Source organism: Pteropus medius, unplaced genomic scaffold (genome assembly GCF_902729225.1).
Source record: "Pteropus medius unplaced genomic scaffold, Ma_sr-lr_union100, whole genome shotgun sequence".
Classification (NCBI taxonomy): domain Eukaryota; kingdom Metazoa; phylum Chordata; class Mammalia; order Chiroptera; family Pteropodidae; genus Pteropus; species Pteropus medius.
The window spans coordinates 280329-296403 of NW_024350327.1; the positions used below are offsets into that span (position 1 = coordinate 280329).

The following is a 16075-nucleotide window of genomic DNA, read 5'->3' on the forward strand; positions in this document are numbered from 1 at the left end:
AGTATTTTAAAAAAGCCTGCTTTTCTATCCTAAAATTAAATTCAAAGATACTGTAACCTTTCTGCACACATGATTTAAAAACGTATATTGCCCTAAATATAACATAAAGGATAAATTAAAATAAAATAACATAATAAAATGTATTTCAATACATAAGTGCTTGGGCATTGCTATTTGTAGAGGGCGAAAATGTCCTCCAGATTTCCTGAAAGCCTCACAGGGCTCCTATTAAGAACCACTGGTTTTGGAGTTAGAGAAACTTGGATTCAAATTCTGTCTACCGCCACTGATAGCTGTGTGACTTTGGCAAATGAATTAGTCTCTTCGAGCCCAGGGCTTCTGCTTCCCATCTGTAAATGGCACAGGACTGTGGCTGCCTTCCGGGTGGATGTGAATCATTAATGAGGTACTGTATATGAAAGCTCTCTTCTCAGGGCTGACTTTTCCCCTCCTTCTTCTTTTGCTCTGGATACCCCTCTCCTAGTAATATTCGTAATAGCCTTCTGCCTCACCTTTGTTCTGTACTTCATATTTGAAAACAATTTTGACTCTATCACAGCATGATGGCCTGCTGCTCCCACTTCTGATCTCTGGAGATCCCTGTGCTGCCAGCTCAGAAGCTCAGTCCCTGCTTATTACCTGCCCTCTAACCCCCATCCTCTCAGACCTCTGGGAGCCGCTGACAGTACTCAGGGTTGTTTGGTTTCACTGCCATGGATCAGGGAAATGCAGATCTCAGGAGCCCCACTCTCAGTCCATACATTTTTCTATATTGTCAGTGCATTATAGTAATCAGGAGAAGTGGGCTGTTGACATTCATCTGTCCCCAGTGAGGCCTAGCCTCAGGTAAGAGTCCTTAATAAATGCCCTGTCACCTTCCCTACCATACATTTGGTTCTGGAAAGACTTCCCACCTATTTGGTTCTGGAAAGATTTCCCACCTGCATCTGTTTACCTCATTGTCAGCCCTGAGCACATACTGTATCTCACACATTACACTTCCCATTGCCACTAGATGCTAATAGAACCAGCTGCTTAGTCCATTCAGCAGCCTATGACCCTTGGACTGTACACAAGTGGCGAAGCACTGCCCAGCTGCCCTGATCCTTTCTTCATGGCTCAGCCTCTTCCCAGCCTCCCTCTTGCAAAGCCTGAGTCAAACTGTCTGCTCTACGGAAAGATCAGACTGCCTCCTCCAAGGGTCTCGCCCTTGAGCATCAGGGACTGGTGGCCACTGGTCACCACTGCAGCCTCCACAGCTCCATGAAGGGCAAGGTCTACACCAGGGCTTCCAGTCTTTGGTTCATTCATTTATTGGAAAGATATTTTAGTTCCTGTGTGGATAGGCATTATGCTGGGCACTGAACATAAAGTGAATGAATTTTTGACTCATGAGGAATATAAACAATAATCGTTGTGTGTGTGTATGTGTGTGTGTGTGTGTGTGTATCTATATAGTATGTTAGGGGTAAGTATTAAGGAAAAAAATTAAGCAGGGAAAGGGATAGGAAAGGTCAAAGGGAAGGGGTATTAAAATATTAGACAGGGTGGCTGGGGAAAGCCTCATTGAGAAAGTGATATTTGAGTAAAGATTTAAAGAAAATAAGAGAAGAAGCAGTGCAGAAGTGGCGGGAAGAACACTTCAGAGAGGGAGGGAACGGCAAGTGCAAAAGTGCAGATACCCAGAGGCAGTAGTGGACCTGGCAATGTCGAGGGCACAATGGGGCCCTGATGTGCCTGGTTCACTATGGGCAAGGGTGGAAATGTAGGAGATAAGTTCAGAGAAGTGGGTGCAAGGGTCTACCCACGTGGATTCCTCAGAGTAAAATGGGAAACAGAGGTTTGAGAAAGGTGAGGTCATGATCCGACTTAGGTTTTAAATAGATCACTCTTATTGCTGTATTGAGAATAGATGGAAGGTAGCAAGGGAAGAAGCAGAGAAACCAATTAAGGAGGCTCTTTTAGTATTTCAGGCGAGGGAAGATGGAGACTGGCACCAGGTGTGGAAGCACAGGTAGCAAGAGGTGGTGAAATTCTGGGTAGATTTTGAAGGTAAAGCCATGAGAATTTCCTGATGGTTTATATATGAGATTTCAGAGTCAAGCATGACTCCAAGGTTTTGGCTTGGCACTAGAAGGGTGGAGCCATCATTTGCTGTGGTAGGCAAGGAGACTGGGCTGGTTTTGAGAGTAGTAGCTATCCAAGTTTGGTTTTGGTATGTTTAGTCTGAGACAACTCTTAGAGGACTGTCCAGTGGCAGTTGGAATGTGGGTCTGCAGTTCAAGTGACTGGATTCTGCTGGAGATAGAGATTTGGAAGTCATCAGTACATAGATAATACATAAGATCATGAGACTAGGTTTGTGTAGATGGAGAAGCAGACCAAGGACAAAGTTCTGAGGCACTTCAAAATTAAGAGATCAAAGAGATGAGAAGGAGCCAGAAAAGGAGAATGAGGAGAAGCAGCCCAAGTGGGTAAGCACGGGCTTCTGGAAGACAAAGAGAGTTATTTGCTTTGACAAAGGCTCCTCCGAGATCTGTTGAGACGAAGACTGAGAGATGGGCTCACTCCTGTGGGAATTTTTGTTTTACTTTACATTTTTTTTCCTCCTGGTCATGGTCTGGGGAAGAGCAACTGAGCCAGTGGTGAGAACATTTCTGTCTGAGTGGAGCTGGAGTCCCAAGCTGTGCAAAAGCAGGAGGGAAGATTTATTGTATCAAAAGAGAAAGGGAAAAATACTAGCACACTTTCAAGTTCATTAACTCACTCTATTTCCACAAAAAGTCCTATTAGAGAAGTATGTATAGTGTTACTACCATTTTAAGATGAAGAAAATGAAGCACAAAGAGGAAGCATAGCTAACTTTAGGTCATGGCCTTTTAAATTAGTGTTGGCCAATAGAACTTTCTACAGCAATGTAAACGTCCTATATCTGCTTTGTCTGATATTGGATCCATAGACTACAATACATGTGGCTATTGAGCACTTGAAATGTAGCTAGTACAACTGAGCTGACTTTTTAATTGTATTTAACTTCAGTTAATTTAAATTTAAAAAGCTACCAACGGCTACTAGCCACCTTAGTAGACAGTGCAGTTTAAAATAGCAAACCTGAATTTAAACCCAGGTTTTCTGACCCAAGGCCTAGGATCTTCCCATTCTACTCTCTGCTTCCCAAGAAGGTGGTAGAATGTTCCAAAGAGGACTAGGCCGGCATTTTGGGAAGCAGAGTTGGAGAAGGAAACAATGTATATGACCTATGGGCTCATCTAACATTTTCAGATTTATTAGACAGTTTATGGGTTCTCTAAGGCAGCAGTCCCCAACCTTTTTGGAACCAGGGACCAGTGCTCCTATGAGAATCTAATGCCTGATGATCTGAAGTGGAGCTGAGGCGGAGATGCTAGCACAGGAGAGTGGTTGCAAATACAGATGAAGCTTCACTCATTCCCCCATCACTCCTGCTGTGTGGTACTGTTCCTAACAAGCCACGGACTGGTACCACCTATGGCCCAGAGGTTGGGGACCCCTGCACTAAGGTGTCCTGAAGCCTTTTTCTCCTGTTCCTTAGCCTAGCCCAGGTTCTATGGGCTGGGTATATCTAAGGGGATGGTGTAACCAATACATGTGACCATTTATAATTCCTACCATCTGTCTATTCCCTCTCCTCTGTAAATATTTCCTTGTCCATCCCATCCCTAAGATTGCTTTGAAATACTACTTAAACCTCTTTTTGTACACTTGGAATGTACTTGGTGTTATTGTCATTATCTCATTTGTGTCTGTGTCCTGCCTCCTGAATTGCTTATAAGCAAATTCCCATAAGTGTGTGAATTATGCCAAGTCCTATTTCCTGTTCATTGTGGGTACATAATGGTGTGGTGTAAAAAACATTAGTCCCAATCTTCCTTATATCACTAGAGCCTAGAATGATGTTTAGAAAATTGTGGGAGCTCCATAAATGTCTATTTAATAATTTGATGGCTAAACTTAGATTTATTATAATCTTAGTTCAGATTTCTTGGTGTCTACTCACTGGCTTTGTGGCTAAAGGCAAAATACTAAGCTCTTTGAAAATCACTTTTCTTACCTATCAAATGTCATGCCAATCTTTCTTGTGTTCTCATAAGGATCAGATGGGGTAATAACTATAGAAGTTTTTGCACAATGCCTGGCACCTATCAGGGGCTCCTTAAATGATACCATTTCTTTATTTCTCTGATAATGTGTATAGTTTATTTTTCACTAGACTATGATCTTCTGCAATTTAGGGACTGTATTTTACTTACCATTGTCCTTTATAGCACATACACAATGCCCAAAACATATTTGGTTCTCTGGAAGAGCTATAGGATTTATTGTTTTCAGGATACTCTGGCCCCGACTCAGGAGATGCAGCTGAATGAAACATAACCCAAGGCCAACAGGGAGCATTTGGATGAGCCCAAGCTTAGAGGACTTATAGCCTCTATCTCAGCATCGAAGACTGATTGTAATTTACAGATGATCTCACTGCTTCTCTTCCCCAAGGGGTCATTGAATTCCTTTAGATCGTAGGCCTGTCATGGATAGTTCCCATACCAGAATGTAAGTTCCATGAGGACGGACATCTTTGTCTGATTTGTTCACTGTTGTGTCTAGAGAAAGGCCTGGTACTTGGAAGGTGCTCAGTAAATGTTTGTTAAATGAAGGAATGTCCACAAGTGGGCATAAAAAATAATATCTTATACAAGAATCTGTAAACTTTTTTGTAGAGGGCCAAATAATATATATTTTAAGACTCATGGTCTCTACTCTCTGTTGTGATTACTCAGTTCTGCATGATAGCACAAAAGCAGCCACAGACAACGTATAAACTAACAAGCAAGGCTATGTTCCAGTAAAACTTAATGTAAATAAATGGGTAGCATGTGGTTTTCCAGCAGTTCCAGCACCATTTGTTGAAGAGACGATTCTTTCCCCATTGAATAGTCTTTATACCTTGGTCAAAAATCAATTGGCCGTAGGTATTTGGGTTTATTCTGGTCTCTCAATTCTGTTCCATTGGTCTATATATCTATCTTTATGACAGTACCACACAGTTTTGATTACTAAAACTTTGCAGTTAGTTTTGAAATCAGAAAGTATATGTCTTCCAACTTTGTTTTTCTTTTTCAATATTGTTTTGGCTCTTCAGAGTCTCTTGCAATTGTACATACATTTGAGGATCAGCTTCTCCATTTCTGTAAAAATCACCATTGGAATCTTGATAGGATTGCATTGAATCTATAAATCACTTTGGGGAGCATTCCCATCTTTACAATATTGCCTTCCAATACATGAACATGGGATGTCTTTCCACTTAATTAGATCTTTTTTTTCTTTCGGCAGTGTTTTGTAGTTCTCAGTGTATAAGTCTTTCATTTCCTTAGTTTAATTTATTCCTAGGTACTTTATGCTTTTTAATGCTATTGTAAATGGAAATGTTTTCTTAAATTTCTTTTCAGATTATCCATTTCTGGTATCTAGAAACATAACTAATTTTTGTATGTTGACCTTGTATCCTGTAACTTTACTGAATTTGTTTATTAGCTCTAGAAGATTTGGGGGAATTCTTGGGAGATTTTCTATACATAGAAAAATGTTCTCTGCCAAAGAATGAAGTTGGGCCCCTACCTTATTTCATGTGCAAAAATTAATTTAAAATTGATAAAAGTCTAAATATAATAATTAAATATCTAAAACTATTAGAAGAAAACATAGGGGTAAATCTTCATGACCTTGGATGTGGCAGTGAATTCTTAGATATGATGTAAAAAGCATAAACAACACAGGAAAAAGTAGATAAATTAGACTTCATCAGAATTAAAAATTTTTGTGAATAAAAGGATATTATCAAGTAAATGAAAAGACAGCCTTCAGAATTGAAGAATATATTTGCAAATTATATATTTGATAAAGGTTTATAAATATATAAAGAACTCATAATTCAAAAGCAAAAAAGCAAGCAACCTAATTAAAAATAGGCAGTGGGCTGAAATAGTCATTTCTTCAATGTTCAAATGTCCAACAAATTCATGAAAAACATATTAAACTTCAATGGTCATTAAGGAAATGCAAAGTAAAATCACTTTACAACCACTATGATGACTACATATGAAAAATAAAAAACACTAAACAGTATAGGCAAGGATGTGAAGAAATAGGAACAGTTGTATATTGCTGGTGGGAATTAAAATGGTTTATAAAAAAACTAAGAATTTATCTACCATATGATCCAGCTATCCCTCTACTGGGTATTTACCCCAAGGCTTGAAAACCCATATCCAAAAAGATATTTGCACATCAATGTTCATAGCAGCGTTATTCACAGTGCCCAGGACATGGAAATGACCAAAGTGCCCTACAATATTACTCAGCCATAAGAAAAGATGAAATACTGCCATTTGAGACAACGTGGATGGACCTTGAGATAATCATGCTAAGTGAAATAAGCCAGACAGAAAAAGTTGAAAACCACATATCACTTATATGTGGGATATAAACCTAAAAGCAACAAACAGGACAAACAAACAGAGACTAATGGACATGGACAATAGACTAGTGGTTACCAGAGAGTGGAGTGAAGGAGAGAGGTAGATGGGGTGAAAGGGGTCAAATATGTGGTGACAGAAAGAAATCTAACTATGGGAAGTGAACACACAATGCTTTATATATATATAAGAAAGAGTATATATATATATATATATATATATATATATATGCCCACTATTGAATCAAGACACCTGAAACTTACTGATACTCATTAACCAATACTATAATAAAATAAATTAAAAAAAAAAAAACTAAGAGAACTTAAATTTAGAAAATTTCAACTTAGCATATACATTAGTAAATGTAATGATATATTATTTTGCCACCAAAATGTCCTATTCTATACTACATTTGACCACCCACATAAGCTGACATTATAATAGAATCAATGATCAAACCCTTTAATTATATGCTTACAGCTATTATTTAAAAACTAAACAATGTACCAAAAAAACTCAAAAAAGTTGTAGCAATTTTGACAACAAATTAATACATTGTTATATAAAAAGCTATTAAGATGATAAATAAATAAATAAATAAATAAATAAATAAATAAATAAATAAATGAAAGAAAATGGTGTGGGAAACAGTCTGGCAGTTTTTCAAAAAGTTAAACATAGAATTACCATATGGACCATCAATTCCACTCATAAGTATATACCCAAGAGAAATGAAAACATATGTCTACACAGAAAACTTGTATACAAATGTTTATAGTAGCATTAAAGATGTAAACAACCCAAATTTTCATCAACAGATGAATCATTATTCAGCCATAAAAAGGAACGAAGTACTGATACATGCTACAACTTAAATGAACCTTGAAAACATTATACTAAGTGAAAGAAGCCAGACACAAAATGACAAATGTTTACGATTTCTTTAAATTAAATATCCACAATGAGTAAATCCATAAAAATAGAAAGAAGAGTAGTGGTTGCCTGGGGAATAGGGGGTGATTACTTAAAAAGTATGGAATATTCTTCTGGGGTGATGAAAAAGTTTTGAAACTATAGAGAGGTGATGGTTGTACATTATTGTGAATACTTGCACTAAATAACACTGAATGGTACACTTTAAAATATGTATATGAAATTGTATGAACTATATGAATTTTAGTTCAATATCACAGTTAATTAAAAACAAACAGGTGGCAGGTCTTAGCCTGTGGGCCATAGTTTGCCAAACTCTTCTAAAACAATAGTATTCAAACTGCAGGCCAAGACCCATTAGTAGGTTGGGAAATCAATTTAGTGGGTCACAACCAGCAATTTTAGAAAAATGAAAAAGAATGGAATAGAACATATAGGGGGTATCATAAACAGTAAAAGTTTATTGTTTCATGAAACATTTCAGCTTTGTATATATATATAAGTATGTGGGTCCCAGTTAATGATGTGATAATATACATTTATATTTATTTCTGTTGGCCACGGTATAGGAAAACCCAGTAGTCTTTCCCTCCTGTATGTCTCCTTTACTACTTCTGAACATCAAATATGTGGAGATTTTTCCCCACATCAAACAATTCTGTGACTCCAGATGGGTTTCCTACACTTTAACTCAATCATGTCACTATCTGTTTGGAGATATTGTCAGATCCCACAGGTTAAGGGCTCATTCCCACAAGACTATCTCCTCAACATGCACTTAACTGCAGATGTCTGTTGAAAGTGGTAGGTCCCCAGGTTATCCACAACTTCTGTCTGATTTGGCTACAAATTTGAAATTTCCAAGACCCCTTCCTCAGGTTTAATAAATTTGCTGGACCCGCTCACAGAACTCAGGAAAATATGTACTTACATTTACCAGTTTACTAAAGGACATGATAAGGGATACAAATGAACAGCCAAAAGAAGAGATACACAGGGTGTGGTCTAGGAGAGCCTTGAGCACAGGACTTCTGTCTCCATGAAGTTGGGGTGGGTCATCCTCCCAGTGTGATTGTTCACATACCTAGAAACTCCCTGGGATTTTTATGGAGGCTTCATTGCATAGGCATGATCAATTATTAACTGCATTTCCAGCCTGTCCCTTCTCAAGAGAATGGGGGTGGGGCTGAAAATTCCAAGTTTCTGATCCTGGTGTGATCTTTCTAGTGACTGGTCCTCATCTGGAGCTGTCCAGGAGTAGCCTCATTAAAACAAAAGACACTCCTATCACTCAGGAAATTACAAGGGTTTTAGGAACCCTGTTCTATCAAAGACCAAAAAATCAAACAAAAGGTGCTCCTGGTATTCTTATCACTTAGGAAATTTCAAGGGTTTGTGGAGCTCTGACAGAAACAGAGATAAAGACCAAATGTGTATGTTTTATTATAAATCACAATATCATGGTTAATAAAACTTTTTACATAGTCGGTGGCCTCTTTCTTGGGTTAAGTCCAGTGCTAAAGTCTAAAGCCAATCCACATTTTCCACTAATTTTTCCTGGAGACTCAATGTCTTAGGCTACTATCCAACATTCTCCTTTAGCTACAGTAGGGCCTCTAGGACATCCCACCCCTAGCATTGGACCCTAAACACCGGAGAACTGCTTTTAGCATCCGGCCTGGTCTGAGCTTTCCAGAGTTCTGTGGACACGGGGCAGTCATTATGACCAAGTCCATTTGATATCTACTCAGGGGAGACGCAGGAACCTCCTGTTTGCAGAAGTTTGATCCACCTTGAAATCCATGCCTCTTCCAGGCAGGGACTGATGGCCTAAGAGCTGTCCCTGATCTCTGCCTTTACTCTTTGAATGTGTTTTTACTGCCAACTCCACTCCTCTAGTTGCTCTTTGTAGATTTGTTGGCTTGTTGACATTCAGACCCAGTTTCTGCTGGTCTCCTGGCTGATTCGACTCCACAGTTTTGTTCATAGATCTAATTTCCCAGCTTCCCAACCTCTTCCATCATGACCATGTCAGCTTGCTGGTGGGGCCCTGAGGGAGTGGATGTGGATGTACATGTAGGGGAATGCTCATATGTCTCTATGTGAGCCTCTGCTCATGTCTGCCCTGCTCCCTCCCCTGCCATAGGACAGGAGAACATGGAGGCCATGAATGAGCCTACAAGGGAATGGGCTGGCCAGCTGGACTGCAGGCTGATAGGCTGTGTGTTTGGTATGTGCTCTGAAGTTTTAGAAACACAAGGGACACCTTAGAGGACCAGTGCTGATTTCCCGACCTGCTGGGATATTTATCACACAAGACATACAGGTAATCTGTTCCATACAGTTTCAAAGCAATATGGGAGGTTTAGAGGGGGCTTATGGCCAAGACCCTGCCAAACTGTTACTGCATGCATGACAACTAGTCTCAGCCCCTCTGTGGCTGCCTATGCAGCAGGCCTCCTCATTTCAGGTGTTTGGTCTGCAGGTACATGCCACTCAGTAGCCTTGTCTCCTACAAGCTCCATTCTTACTTATTATGATCACCATGTTAACACACCAGGTGCTAATAGCTACACCACATTGCCATGACCTGACACTGTGTCAGACACTATGAAGGGATAAATGGACACTATGAAAGGGATAAATAGATCCCCTCTAATTATGGCAAAGATCCTGGATTCCACTTATAACCAAGCAGAGCTTTATTTGTCTTCATCACCACTGAACCCTTAGGCTTGAGTTAGCCAGAATAGTTCTTCTCAGGAGGAAACTGCAATATGATGCTCATTTACAGAGATTTGGAGACAAGGCGAAGAAGGTAAGGAGACAAGAATCCTAGGCAGCAGTTATGGAGGTGGCTAAGAACATGAGTCAGTACCACATACTGTGGGAGCTGGACCCTGCAGCTCCTAGTGTATCACTTCATTGGCTGAGACTCACAGCCTTAGCTGCCAGCCTGCCAGGCATAGCCACTCTGCTTAGGGCAAACCATTGAGGGAAAACCTGTGGAGGGACCTGTTGGTGTGGGCTGAATCCACTCTGAACTCTATTTCCTAAAGATTCCACACATTTGTCCCTCTAAATGAATCTAAATGGCTCTATAATATCAGAGACTCCTTTTGGTGGCAGACTGATAAAGGTAAGGAGGAGGTGATCAAGAACCTGGGCAACTATAGTAACTTAACATAATAATTGTCATTTATTTAGCTCATGAATCCTTAATTGGGACAAAGCTCAATGAGGAAGGTTCAGAAGGTTCATCTCTGCTCCCTGTAGCATCCACTGTGGGGCAAGAGGGGCTGGGGGTAAGGGGAGGTGGAAGTGGAGGATCTTCTTCAAGATGACTGTGGAGGCTCAACTAGAACTGAGGGCTGGGGGCCTCTCTTCCTCTCTATGTGGAACTCTCCATGTGAGCTCCTCTGCAGGTTACTTGAATTTCCTCATAATACGTTGTTGGGGTTCTAAGACTGAGGAACCCAAAAGAACTATGCAGAAGCTGTATTGCTTTTTATGACTGACTCAGCAAAAGTCATATAGCATCATTTCCACTATAGTTACAAGCCCACCTAGATTCCAGAGGAGAGGTCATAGACTGTACCTCTCAATGGTGGGGTATGCCAGTCATTACATTAGAAGAGTATGTGGGATGGGAGAAATTGTTGTGACCATTTCTGGAAAATACAATCTCCACATAAGCCATGGAGAAGGAACAACTATATTTGGACGTTACTACATACTCAGAACCCTAAGGGACTTGATAAAGTGGTAATGGACAAAAAGGCAAGGTGCTGAGGAAGTGAATCTTACCACTAGCACAAGGAATCTTGTTTCTGCTCCGGGCATGGCGCGTGAGGAGGAGCACAAAGCTTTTAATCTACTTCTTTGATAAATGTGAAAGACCCTTTGTGAGAAAAACACTAATGGGATTTTTTGGTGTTGAGTCTCCCCAAGCCTTCCCTCCTGTAGTTCAGCTCAACAGAAATCCCTGATAAATAATCCTCATCATGGAGAGAACAGAAATACCTTTCCTCTTAACATCCAGGCAGAGGCAGAGATGAGCGCGCTTAGAGTATAGCGAAGCTCACAGACTGGCCAGTGCAGGTTTTGTTTTCTTTTTTTTTTTTTGCCTACAGCACCTGTTAGTCCTAGGTGGTCTCCCAGCCAAGTACTAACCAGGCCTGACCCTGCTTAGCTTTCAAGATCAGCCGAGATCAGGCATGTTCAGGGTGGCATGGCCGTAGACGTGTTTGTTTGTTTGTTTTTCCTATTGAATCTCTGGGACCTGGAACAGAGCCACATGCAGGGAGTTGCTGGTAGCCTGGTTCTTCTCCTGAACATAAATAGCCTCCAGAAGACAGAGGCTGCTGCTTGTTCCAGAAATGAACCCACCCCTCTAAAGGTTAATTACCCCCAACTATGTTGGGCCAGAAAGCGGTTTCTAAGATCCACTGTCCTTCTGATGCAGGACAGGGCAAATTACCTTAGTCAGGAGAGACCAAGCCCAATACTGAGAGGAGAAGATGGTCCTTTGGCGGAGAGTGTAGAAAGAATTCAATACACACACCAAAGTTAGAGTCAAAAGGAAAGTTTATTAGAAAAGGGATAACACTCTACAGATAGAGTGTGGTCTTCTCTCAGAGGCAGAGAGCCTAACCTAAGAGAGATGTGGACAGTGAGAGAAAGAGTACCAAGAGAAAGACACTGAGAGGGACTGAGAGAAGAGACTGAGAGTAAAGGCAGTGAGAGACACCCTGAGGAGGGAATTCAGTTTATATATCATTCTTTAGTTCCGATGAATTACAGTTTTAAAGACTTTGTTTATCCACGTCCTTTGATATGGACATACAATGAGGAAGGGGAAGAGTATGTGCCCTGTGAAAAGGTAAGACTGTAGCATGCAAGACCTGCTGGCATTTCCCAGCCTTTATTCCATAGGTTCCCTATGGTTTTAGCCATAGAAAATGAACAATTTTATTTGTGTAGAACAGCCAATTAAAGACTCTTTTTTCTGTTTCCCCTTCACAGGTATGGGAAATGGGTTGTTAGCAGTCCCAGTAGAAATCTTCCTTTGTTCTACAGGTGTCCTCCTTGCCTGGCTGCACAGCTGATCAGCATATTGCAGTCTCTAAATGCAGCTTGATTTAACACTTCAGTTCTCTTGCCTTCTCCCTACATTACATCTGATATTCTCTTCTCAGGTTGCATAGGCTGAAATCTTTTCTGTGCATCCATTTAGTACATTGTCATCATGAGGCCCAGGGCTGCTGTTCACAAATGATTCTCTTCTGTTTCCCACATCCCACCTTCTTTTGCACTATGGGAGTTTGGTTTGTGTATTCCTAGGACTCTAATAAGCCTGCTGGCTCTTTGCTGATGGCCCAGAGCCTGAGCAAAGTCATGGCAGTAACCTTTACCTGGTTGGCTTGGGGATATTTATAAAACCCAACGGCTTGGGGGCAGACCATGTGGTTGTGAGATATGTAAATAGCCCTCAGAAGGACCTGGCAGCTTGGAAATTCAGAGTTCTTTCTGAGCCACATTTTTCAAAGGAAGGGCTAAGGATCACCTATCTAAAATCTTAGCTGGAAAAGTTATTAAAAGTGCAGATTTCAGACCTACTGAATCTAGAATCTGATTCTGGCATTCGCATTTTAACAAGTACCCCAATGATTTACAGGAATTCCGAAGTTTAAGATCTAATTGTAGTCCTTACCCCAATCCAGAATGCCAAGTGCAGGAGTTCTGTTGACCTTCATTGAGCACCTACTCTGTGCCATGGGTTGTGTTAGGTGCTGGAGATAAAAGAATAAATAGGCCTTCCAGGGAGGGGTAATTGTTTCCGGAAATTTCTGGACTAAGTGTTATCATCTGAAAATGAGAATTCACTTCCCGACTCCTCTCCTTACCTTCTACCAGGGTTTTGACTTCCTGAGGGGTTCTCAGCAAATGCTGACTAGCTTATAGACAACAAAAGGTCAGTTTGATAGGTGTCCTGGGGAATTGATGCCATGTGGTTTTGCAATGTGGAAAATGCGATTTTTAGTAATAACCATACCTTACTTTTATAGGGCACTTTTGACTATCTCGGCAAATAAACAAATCTACAAGTATTTGTTCCATATACAGAATGCTTTGGACAGCTGTTCACCCATTTCCCCAAACCCCTTCTTCTCTGAGGCTCTTTTAGGTTTTCTGATGATACCAAAGAGAGTCTGTTTTTATAACAATAACAACCATCAAAAAAACAAAACAAAACAAAAAACAGAGTGGCGTAAGAGAGTCCAGGACAGAAAGCAAGATGACCAGGATTTAAGCCATCTCTTGACCGCTTATGACTCATGAGACTTAGAGTGGACCTTTCTGTCTGTGTTTTCCCATTTGCCATACAGATACCTCCCTGCTTACCGCATACATATCAAAAAGATAAAGCAGATGAGGGAGCTTTGAAAACTGAGCGGTAACTGCACACATGCAAAGCATTATGATTAGTAACAAGAACTCTGTGCCTTGGTTTCAGAGTTGCCTACAGGTCCCAGCTGAATAGTAGTCAGCAAGAGCCAAGGCAGAAACAAAGTGAAATGACTGACCCCACTGATGCAGGACAGGGCAAATTTTCCCAAGTGACGGGGAGACCTAGCCCTGTACCCAGAGAAGAGGGTCCATTGGCCGAGAGTGTAGAAAGAATTCAACACGCACGCCAAAGTTAGAGTCAACTGGAAAGTTTATTAGAAAAGGGGTAACACTCTACAGAGCGTGGTCTCCTCTCAGAGGCAGAGAGTGAGAGGGACAGTGTGAGGGACAGAAAGACAAAGTAAAGGCACTAAGAGAGACCCAGAGTGGTCAGGAAATTCAGTTTATATATCATTTTTTAGTTCCTGTGAGTTATTGTTTAAAAGACTTTGTTGACTCATTTCCTTTGATTTGGACATACAGTGAGGAAGAGGAAGTGTTACTGGAGAGTGGGGTCCTCTCCTGGCGCGTTGTCCAGGTTCTTGATATCTTGAACAAAGAATTGAGCAAGACACTGAAATACAGTAGGAAAGTTTTATTAGAAGGTAAAGTACACTTCCAGACATGGAAGCGGGCCTGAGCAAGAGAAGTGTGGCTCAAAAGGTCTGGTAACAGAGACTTCAGGGTTTTTGTCCCTTTTTGCTGTGAGTGGTTACTTAGAGTGGGCTTCCTTGATTGACAACTAAGATTGTCATGTTTGTTCCCAGAATTCAATCTGCTATAATGATATTAATGAAATTCTGGGCATATGCATCATATTATAAAGATGGTTTAATGAGACTCAGGTGAGATGAAGGTCATTGGGGTCTTCATTGTGCAGGTGCGAGTGACTGGATAAAACTGGTACCTAAATCTCTGCATACTGGTTTCTTTGTGTAAGTTAACAAAATGCCTTCTGGTTTGCTTAATTGTGGGCGGATTAAGGCAGATCCCTTCTACGATAAGATGACGTCAGTGTCTTTGCAGGCAGACCCAAAACCCCCTAACTTTCCTGCCTATCTCTTTTCTAAGAGCCATGAACCCCCTTATTAGTATGGATGTTGAGGGATGGGAGGTCTCCTCTTCCATATCTGCTTCCTGCTGAGAATGGCCGGAGTCCCAGCCTACAAAGATTTCATGGAGCTCTTACCCTTTCTGCCTCATTCAGGGTGAGATCTTGGGTTTCCTGCAGAAGTGCCACCTCAGTCCCTAGACAAGGAAAAGAAAATACAAACTCGTTATTGAAATCATACATCTATTAATTTCTATTATTGATTTGCCTATTAAATGAGTAAAGGGAAACAGGCTTGGTTAATACATTTCTTAAAGAGTAAAAAGAAAGACTTTTTCCTTAAAGTCCCCTTCCCCCTCACACTCTAAGGGCCCTACCTGGCTTAACACCATTTCTGCTTAACAATGAGCTGATGACCCTTATCAATAGCCAGAGGATCTGAGTCACCAGAGTAATTATCAAGATTTGAGGGAGAGGACCTTTTTACAAAGAAAGGAGGGAAGAAAAATTAACTAGGTTTACTAAAAAGATTAACTCTGCAAGAGATGTCCCATTTCACTTCCTGCTAAAAGATTAAGAATTTTACAAGTGATGTCCAGTCTCAGAAGGCTCTATAGTGTGAAAAGGTAAGACTATGCAGAGTGAAAGGCCTGCTGGCAATTCCTAGCCTTTTAATCCTTAGGTACCCCATGGTTTTAGCCAAAGGGAATGACTCTCTTGGTTGCTGATTCCCCTTCACGGGTGTGGAGAAGAATGGGCTGTTGGCAAATCCCAGTAGAAATCTTCCTTTGTTCTGCAGGTGTCCTCCTGGCCCAGCTGCAGGGCTGATCTGCATATGGCAGTCTCTGAATGTGACTTGATTAACATTTTTATTATCTTGTCTCCTCCCTACATTACCATGTCAAGTCTTAAATCCTGATACCACAACTATAGGAGTCCTGTATTCCAATTAATCCTTGTAGGGATGTTGAGGTTATCTGTACAGTGAGGATATTGGACTAGATATATTCTAGGGTCCTTTGGATTGAAATAATTCTATTATTAGAGGAGAAAACTGAGTTGAACTGAACTGATGGTAAGTTAAGAGGTCCAGCTGAGACTACATGGCTCATTAATGACAAAAAATCAA

The 16075-nt window shown here is 40.7% G+C and overlaps 1 protein-coding gene and 1 pseudogene across 4 annotated transcripts in view; one reads left to right on the forward strand and one right to left on the reverse strand.

Moving 5' to 3' along the window:
• The window catches only part of GRIK4 (glutamate ionotropic receptor kainate type subunit 4), a 450925-nt gene that overhangs the window by 181170 nt on the left and 253680 nt on the right, over nucleotides 1-16075 (forward strand). The window lies entirely within an intron of this gene.
• Nucleotides 11570-11688, reverse strand: LOC120584060 (uncharacterized; annotated as a pseudogene).